Source organism: Saccopteryx leptura, chromosome 3 (genome assembly GCF_036850995.1).
Source record: "Saccopteryx leptura isolate mSacLep1 chromosome 3, mSacLep1_pri_phased_curated, whole genome shotgun sequence".
NCBI lineage: Eukaryota > Metazoa > Chordata > Mammalia > Chiroptera > Emballonuridae > Saccopteryx > Saccopteryx leptura.
Window position 1 is genome coordinate 290,482,787 of NC_089505.1, and position 9,557 is coordinate 290,492,343.

Sequence of the window (9,557 nt, forward strand, 5' to 3'; positions counted from 1 at the left end):
CCATGGTTGCTAGCTTGAGCCCAAATGTTGCTGCCTTGAAGCCCAAGATCGCTGGCTTGAGCAAGGGGTCACTTGCTCTGCTGTAGCCCACCAGTCAATGCACAAATAAGAAAGCAATCAGTAAACTGCTAAAGTGCCGCAACAAAGAATGGATGCTTCTCAACTCTTCGTTTCTGTCTGTGCCTCTCTCTGACTCTGTCTGTCAAAAACAAAATGACAAGGACAGCTGCGCCCTGCGCGGGGAAGAGCCGGGTGGCAGGGGCTGGGGACGGAGTGGGGAGTGACAGGGCGCCTGCACAAGGCCTGTAGCAGTCCAACAGGCTCGGTAGGTAGGTCCGCGGCCACTGGGTGTCCGCCTGCAGGTTGCAGTACGAGGGGGCTGCCCGGCTCCCTCCCCTAGCCCGCCCCCACCGTGATTGGGTGGAAGATGGCGCTAGGCGGATGGAAATCCTAATGACAGTCTCCAAATTCGCTTCCATCTGTACCATGGGCGCCAATGCCTCGGCATTAGAGAAAGAGATTGGTCCAGAACAGTTTCCAGTCCATGAGCACTACTTTGGATTAGTCAATTCTGGGAATACCTGCTACTGCAATTCAGTTCGTCAAGCACTTTATTTTTGTCGTCCATTTCGGGGAAAAGTTCTAGTATACAAGAGTCAACCTAGGAAGAAGGAGAACCTTCTTACATGCTTAGCAGAACCGTTCCATAGCAAAGCCACCCCAGAAGAACAAGGTCGGAGTAATGCCCCCAAGAAGTTCATAACAAGATTACGGAAAGAAAATGAGCTTTTTGATAACTACATGCAGCAAGATGCCCATGAGTTCTTAAATTACCCACTAAATACAATTGCTGATATTTTACAAGAAGAGAGGAAGCAGGGAAAACAAATTGGCTGTCTACCTAATGGCAACATTGACAGTGAGAATAACAACAGCACACCAGACCCAACATGGGTTCATGAGCTTTTTCAGGGAACATTAACTAATGAAACCAGATGTCTTAGTGAAACTGTAAGCAGCAAAGATGAAGATTTTTTAGACCTTTCTGTTGACGTGGAACAAAACCCATCAATTACTCACTGTTTCAGGAGTTTTAGCAACACAGAAACTCTATGCAGTGAATACAAATACTACTGTGAAGAGTGTCGCAGCAAACAGGAAGCACACAAACGGATGAAAGTGAAAAAACTGCCCATGATTCTAGCTCTACACCTGAAGAGATTTAAATACATGGATCAGCTTCATTGATACACAAAACATTCTTACCGGGTAGTTTTTCCTTTAGAACTTCGTCTCTTTAACACTTCAGGCGATGCAACCAATCCTGACAGAATGTATATAGTACGATCTTGTTGCCCTCGTGGTGCACTGTGGGAGTGGTCCTAATCAAGGCCATTACATTGCAATAGTTAAGAGTCATGACTTTTGGTTGTTGTTTGATGACGATATTGTAGAAAAAATAGATGCACAAGCTATTGAAGAATTCTACGGGTTGACATCAGATATCTCAAAGAACTCTGAGTCTGGTTACATCCTTTTCTACCAGTCTCGGGACTGAAGGGGAACCGTGATGAAGAGATTTATGCCTCATTTCTTCTCTGGTTATTATGGGAAAGAACAAGCACTGATTTTTCAAGGAAAGAGAAATGCAGGAAGCTCAGGGGCAGTAGCACACTTTGAACACAATAAAGCAAAGACTATGGATTAACAAGCTCTTCCTGTCATGGTAGTTGATTTATTTGCTCAGGTATCCTGCTATCTGTACAGTTCCATTCAACAAGGAAGTGACATCAATGATAGCAGCTCCTCCTGTAAAACAGCCTTCTGGAAATTGACATGCATATTCTCTGTATTGCACCAGTAATGACTTAAACTCCTTGGAGTGCAGTAGAAAGAATAGGAACCTGTGCTGGGTTGTGCTGATAACTGCCGGAGATGATAGAGACCCCGCACACGTGTACCTGTGCTGAATGTACAGAAAGAAGTGGTGGTCTTTTCAAGTGTAAACCAGAAATACTTTTGGGCCCAACACTTGCAGTTACCTTCCTGATGTAAAAACTAACAGGTAGCTAGAATCCAGTGTCAGGAAGACAAATATGTTTTGCTTCTCTGAAGAAGCTTTTAATAATATACAGTATATGTATATGTAGGGAACAATTGGTCAAAAATGGCTTTTGTTTCTCCAAGGGGAAAGACTGGCTTTGTAATTATAATTTTTTTCCTTATTTATTTTACTTAAACTGGTAGAGTCTAAGTATTGTATGAAGTGCCCATGATTCTTTTTTTTTTTTTTTCTGAAGCTGGAAACGGGGAGAGACAGTCAGACAGACTCCCACACGCGCCCTACTGGGATCCACCCAGGACGCCCACCAGGGGCGATGCTCTGCCCACCAGGGGGCGATGCTCTGCCCCTCCGGGGCGTCGCTCTGCCGCGACCAGAGCCACTCTAGCGCCTGGGGCAGAGGCCAAGGAGCCATCCCCAGCGCCCAGAAGTGCCCATGATTCTGTCAATAAATTTGAGCATATTTTTACTAGCTTTTGTCAGTTTAATTAGTCTTTTTGTTTATTTCTATTTTAAAGGTGAATTTTAAACTCTATTTTAAATCAGTAAGATACCTTAAGAAAAATTGCAGTGGGAGGAGGTTATAAATATTCTTTTTCAGGAAGAACTGATATCTCTGGCTAAATAAGCATCTTTTGGTATAGTTTATAAGTCAATGATTTTATTCAGCTTTAAGTTCAGTAAAATAAGAAACTATCAAAAACTCCCTCTAGTAGTTGGAATGATAAAAGACATTCTGGTGCAGTGGTGGCATGTATACCAGTCTTTAGAATTTTTAAATAGTCTAATGTTTCAAGTTGAGGCTGTGTCTGGAAGATTCATGTCATAGCAGTTATGTTATTTTCAAGTGTCATTCCTTACCTTAGGAAGAAGGAATCATCAGCTGGGGTCACTAGCCACACAACCCTTTGAAAGTTAACTTTGAATGAAAATTACCAGAAATACATGAACAAGTCCTTTTCCCCTCTACCTTTGCAAACCTTACTGGAAGAGTGTTTGGAAATTAACTTTATTAAAACTCCCTTCTGTTGGGAGTTTTAAGAAGTAACATATGTAATTAAAATTGTGTAAATTATTGCAGTTGACACTTCTGTGCACCAGTGAATTCTCTGACAGTGGCCAAATGTCACTTTCAGAAAAGAGTATATATTCACAGTAATAGCAGTCAGGCCTGGGATATTCTTCATCAGAGACAGGCAGTAATTTTTTTAAATTGCTGCAATTTTCTAAACTTATTTTACTAATATTGTTGAATATGAAAAAACAACAAAAAAGAATCTTTTGTCTGTTGCTATTATTAACATTTATTATCTATATCTTTTAGCTCAGGAAATGACTTCATCTATTCAATCCATGAACATATTTTTAACAGGGTTACTTAGCTAATTGGGCTGTTTAACAGATGTGCGGGGAGAAAATTAAGATGTATTTTGACAAATTGCTTTTTAAGGTATTGTGTCTGAAGCCTTATCCTGGGAATCATTTTGTACAAATCACATAGCCTGGGTGATATACCCCATTGCACAGAGAATTACAACCAAGAATGTGGGGAAGGTCTTAGCAGTGGAACTGGATACCATTTTTTTTTTTTGAGGGCTGAAACCAAATTGTCTTGGAATTTAAAGCTGCATCTCCGTTGTGGCTTTCAGCAGAGAAGGGGAGTAAAGTGAAGCTGGGTCAACTGTTGCATGTCAGGCCGCAGCATGTATAGGAAAGATAGATGAAGTCATTTGCATAAAAATACAGCATTGGAATACTATGTGTTGTTTTTACATTGTGCATTTTAAAAAACGTAGTAAAAGCCATGGTTAAATTTCCTATTAAAGCAAGTGATGGAGTTCTTATTGAGTTCCACGGTAGACACACACTGTTCATATCTACCCTGTATTCAATAGTATGATTTGTCAGAGGAGGGACTGGGGTAATGGTTCTCAACTTACTTTTTACTCTTAGTGTGCAGCTGCATCGAAGTACAATGCTTGATAGCTTATCAGAAACTCAATATACTTTAAAAACATATAGGGTTAGGGCTGGGGGAAAAGTGCAGATACAGTAAGAGAAGTGACCTATATAGACAGCATTGTGAGTTTGTCTATTGGTTACCGGTGACTGAAATGAGGGGCAGGCTGAAGTTGTGAATGATGGTTGATTGCTGTCTCTGTACATGGTCATTGTGATGGCTGTCCTATATTTTGTATATTGGAAGAAATTTTTTATAAATTATAGTAACTGAAAGTAAATATACTAAATTAAGTCTCATTTGAAGTCATATGGCTTCTATCTTGGCAACTTTACCTTTAGTGGATTACTTAAGACGGGGCATGCGACTCAGGACGGAAAAGAGGAACTGTGTAGTATATGGTCTTGTTGCCTCTAACCATCAGTATAGGGGCTTCTCTTTCCTTGATGGCAGTAGAAAGACCTCATTTTCATAACAAACTACACTTGATATTTTCTTTAAAGATACTTTTCATTAAAAGAGTCTCATGAGGTATTTAACTGGGAGCTGGGAGGCTAAGGTGCTCAGGTCCTGGCTCTTCAGTGAATTTAACTGTGTGACCTTGGGCAAGTCACCTAACCTCTCTGCTTCAGTCTCCCTATCTTGTAAAGTGGGAGTAATACCTACCTCACAGGGTTGTTGTGGGGAGTAATTAGATATAATGTCTGTAAAGCATCTAAGGTTCTTGAAGAAGGTGCTATATAAATACAGAATAATATCTATTAAAGTTGGTTTATTTATGGAAAAAAATGACAAAAACCCCCTTAATTCAGCCTGCTCTCCTAAATGTTCTGCTCAGTTATGAGCCACATTTGAAAGCCTGCCTTGCTGCTCTCCTCTCAGTCTTCGAAGCCTGGCTTAAAAACTGTACCAGACCGCCTCAAACCTTCCTCCATAGTGCTACTCATCACTAGACTCTCCACCTGGCATCCTCCAGTTTATTGTTTCTATTGTTTATATGCCACCATTGTTAACTAACCATTGTTATATGCCATTGTGTTACTCAGATACAGGTGATCACCTGATCATCAGGTTTCTTATGCATGCAATTATTGTTTCCTCATAGACTATAAGATCCTCCTGGACAAAGCTCTTTCTTTTCATGTAGTCATGGGATTTTGGAAAATATTTGTCACAAAATATAAACATTTGTTAAGCAAAATTTAGGTTTTAAAATTCTAAAACTGTCTTATTTTTTGAAAAATAATTAGAAGTATACTTAAAACACACCTTTGCTCTAAAAGAAAGCTTAAACAGCAGTGTTTCAAGCATGTTCATATTGTTGTGGTGACCATCCCTTATCCCCTCTATTATCTATAGAAACAAACCCTTCAAATTAAGGAGAAGTTTTTCTCGTTCAACCTATTGAGATTAATCAAGTATAAAGGGGTAACTTGAAACACAGCTTAAAATATAATGAGAAAAAAATTGGCACCAGTAAACACACCGTACCCAAGAAACCAGTAATGTTTCCCAATGTTAACATGTAATAATTATCAACACGAATGCGTGCACGTGTACATCTACAGATGCAGCTCATGACCAAACTTAACTTCAGCAATGGGTCTCCACATGAACAATTTGAGGAAGTAAAATAAATATACAGTAACTTTAGTTTGCATTCATTTTAAATGTTGAGAAAACGAAAACCTTGGAAAGGCAAGAATGCTTCTAAAAGTATTCATGAGGCAAACCAGCAAACTAGGACTGTCTCCCTGCAGGGAATCCACCTCAGCTGGTGCCTGGTTGGTGCTAGGAGGGCTGGGAGTGCAGAATTAGTTTTGTTATGGGGGTTCTAGATGTTGACATGCTCATTGGTTTAGCATACAATTTATATGAAGCTGCCTTTATTCTGATTAATTATTTTTCTTTTCTCCTTAAATGTCTTCTATAAGAATTTAGGATCTTTAGTTCTAACTAGCACTAAAGAGTACTACGTACAATCAAACATTTAAAAATATTTTTTTAATGTTGACTTTATTGGTTTTAGATAGAGAGGAAGGGGGAGGAGGGAGAGACGGAAACAAAGACCTGTTTCTGTATGTGCCTTGACCCAGGATCAAACCAGCAACACCAACCTCGGGAGGATGCCACAACCAACCAAGCTATCTGGTCAGGGCTCAAACATTTTAAAGGCTAGTAATTTCACTTCTTCAGAGCAATTACCATACTTTCATTTAGATTTATTTAAAACTTTTTCTGAACAATGTAGAACAACAAGTTTGATTTCAGACTCTCAATTGTGAATAGTTTCAACTATTAACAGGAGGCAGTATTTTCCACATGAAAGTAAGTGACTGGACCATATTAAGCAGACAAGTTCAGGACACAGGCCCAGTCTAGGAAGGCTGGTTCACAGCCCCTGAGGAAAGAAGTCTCCTACTATCCGCTCTGCTATCTATCATTGAACAGAAGTTGTGAAATTAGATTTTCCTAAAGGGAAATCTCACTTGAAAACTATCAGGTTAAATTTCACATGAGTTCCCAGTTATAAAACATATGACACAGGAGAAAGCAAATAGACAAACACCACCAAACAGAAAACCTAAATCTACTGAATAAAATGTTTGCAAAGGTAGATCCTTCAAAATTTTATTCCTTAGTTCATTTTTAAAACATTGACATTCTATATGCCAACTACATCTCTAGATTCTTCAGCAAATTAAAAAAAGAAGAAAATCACTATTTCAGTTCTTTTGTTAAACAAGTTTGTGTGTTTTCCATTTATTTTTTTCAGCAAATATTACAGGAACACAGACTAAAGTGCTATTCTGGTGAAAGTAAATGGACTACTTATTTTTTAATTCAGAGAAGGGTAGATAGTGAGACAGATTCCCACATGCGCTTTGATGAAGATCCACCTGGCAACTCCCATCGGGGGTCAATGCTGGAATCAACTGAGCTATTCCCAGTGCCTGAGGCAGACTCTTGGACTAATTGAGCCATCCTCAGCAGTCAAGGGTGAAAGTCGGCTGAAGGAAGATACCTAAAGTTCAGGCAAGAAAAGTTTATTGGGGGTCTTCTGCTGGGCTGACTCCTAAGTCAGAGGTCAGCAACTGATTCCCTAACAGGTGGGGTTAAATAGAGGATTAAAGGGTGGGGGCTGGTAGTCATTATGGGAAGGGAGGAAAAAATTTAGTTTTCAGCGATTTATGTAGGATTAACCATAAGTGAGCTAGGCGCAGTGGTCCCCAACAGTTTTTGGGCCACGGACCGGTTTAATGTCAGAAAATATTTTCACGGACCGGCCTTTCGAGTGGGACAGATAAATGTATCACATGACCGATACAAGTGTCAAGAGTAAGTCTTAGACGAAAGTAACAGAGGGAATCTGGTCATTTTTAAAAAATAAAACATTGTTCAGACTTAAATATAAATAAAATGAAAATAATATAAGTTATTTATTCTTTCTCTGCGGACTGGTATCAAATGGCCCACAGACCGGTACCAGTCCGCGGCCTGGGGTTTGGGGACCACTGAGCTAGGGGACCTTCCACACTCGGGTGAGTTGATGTGGATGCCTGGGGGGAGGTGATTTGGAATATCCAGTCTCAATGTTCTTTCATCCACTTAAGGGAGGAGGAGGTTATGGCCCCTGCCTGCAACCCTGTCAAAGGGCAATACTCAATCCAATTGAGCCACTGGGTGTGAGAGGGGAAGAGAGAGGAGTGAGAAGGGGAGAGAGAAGCAGATCAGCATATCTCATATGTGCCTGACTGGGGATCAAACCCAGGACATCAGCTATTCAGGCAGATGCTCTATCCACTAAGACAATCAGGCAGGGCCAAAAGTACAATTAATTGATTCACATAATTTGTTCATTTTTTTCACAATATTTGAATATTCTGAAAAGGGAGTATGTTTCAGATACAAAGCCATCTGGGTCAATCCAAAGGCTTTATTATTCTCTTCAAAGAAATTAAAAGCTCAACTCACCTTTAAATAGAGTAAGAGCTATGAGCCATGAAATAAAAAAATAACAATCTCCGGTATTTAATTGAAATGACTGGATCAAAAGGGCTTTATCATTTTTATTAAATACCATTTTCTACTTCAGAGAATGTGGTCTTCATTAGCTACATTGTTATTCAGAATGATTTTAAACCAAACATTTTCTCTCTTCACCCTCTCTTCTCCTCCCCACACATGTCCCTTTTAACATCTGGTCTTTAGAATTTTTATATCAATATTTTTACACTTAAACAGAAATCTATTGCCAGAAGGGGAGAGGATGAAGAGGGAGCCATGGAGACAAACATTACTGTGTAGTAGGATCTGGCATCTTAACTCCCAAAACTTATGTTACAAATTAATGTCTACTTCTTTTCCTGTCTTTAGAAACTTTTGACCAACAGTCTCATTAAGCACCCCAACCCTACCCCTCTTTAGAACAGGCAGTGTGAAAGTGAAGTCTGTGAAGTCACTCAAGTAAGACTGAAGACATACTTGTGTCAAATTTGGATATTTTATTTATTTTTTATTTTTGTATTTTTTGTATTTTTCTGAAGCTGGAAACGGGGAGAGACAGTCAGACAGACTCCCGCATGCGCCCGACCGGGATCCACCCGGCACGCCCACCAGGGGCGACGCTCTGCCCACCAGGGGGCGATGCTCTGCCCCTCCGGGGCGTCGCTCTGCCACGACCAGAGCCACTCTAGCGCCTGGGGCAGAGGCCAAGGAGCCATTCCCAGCGCCTGGGCCATCTTTGCTCCAATGGAGCCTTGGCTGCGGGAGGGGAAGAGAGAGACAGAGAGGAAGGAGGGGGTGGGGGTGGAGAAGCAAATGGGCGCTTCTCCTATGTGCCCTGGCCGGGAATCGAACCTGGGTCCCCCGCACGCCAGGCCGACACTCTACCGCTGAGCCAACCGGCCAGGGCCAAATTTGGATATTTTATAGTAATCACAACTCCATGGGTTCTCTTTTGGTTAAAACAAAACCAACCAACCAAAAACCTTATTCTGTAGCACTGGAAGTAGTATTTCACATCAGCAATTTTAAGTTCCTTCTCCCACCATTTTCCTTCCTTCAGTGTTCAAATTAAACCTGGAAGAAATAAAGCAGCTTCTATCTAAGGCAGCAACTGAAAACAGCCTACTTAGGACCATTCTATAGGAAGCTAAGGCTGCAAGAAGTTAGTCATTTGCCTAAGGATGGACAATAAAAACTGGTTCTTACGCCTGTAAGCCACTGGGCTATAAACAACACCAAGATGAACACCATCTGATAGCCCAAGAGTCTGTTAGGAAGAACCAGGCCGAAGCAGGGCAAGGAGTGGCCCTAAGTCAAATTGTAAAGAAAAGTTTATATTTAGGGTATCTAACATCAGTTTACCTACACATTACTCTTTCTTGGACCTAAACAACCAACTGCAGCTCGGTGGGTTTTCCAACCCGGTGTTTGATTTTAAAAAGCACTATATAGACTCTCTAATGTCAGTCTCTATTTTGAACTGAATCAATAAACCTTACTTTGTGGCTGAACCGTCTTGAGTATCAA

At 40.7% G+C, this 9,557-nt stretch overlaps 1 pseudogene; it reads left to right on the plus strand.

Moving 5' to 3' along the window:
• Positions 1-388: 388 nt before the first annotated feature.
• Positions 389-1,558, plus strand: LOC136397971 (ubiquitin carboxyl-terminal hydrolase 12 pseudogene; annotated as a pseudogene).
• Positions 1,559-9,557: the final 7,999 nt, after the last annotated feature.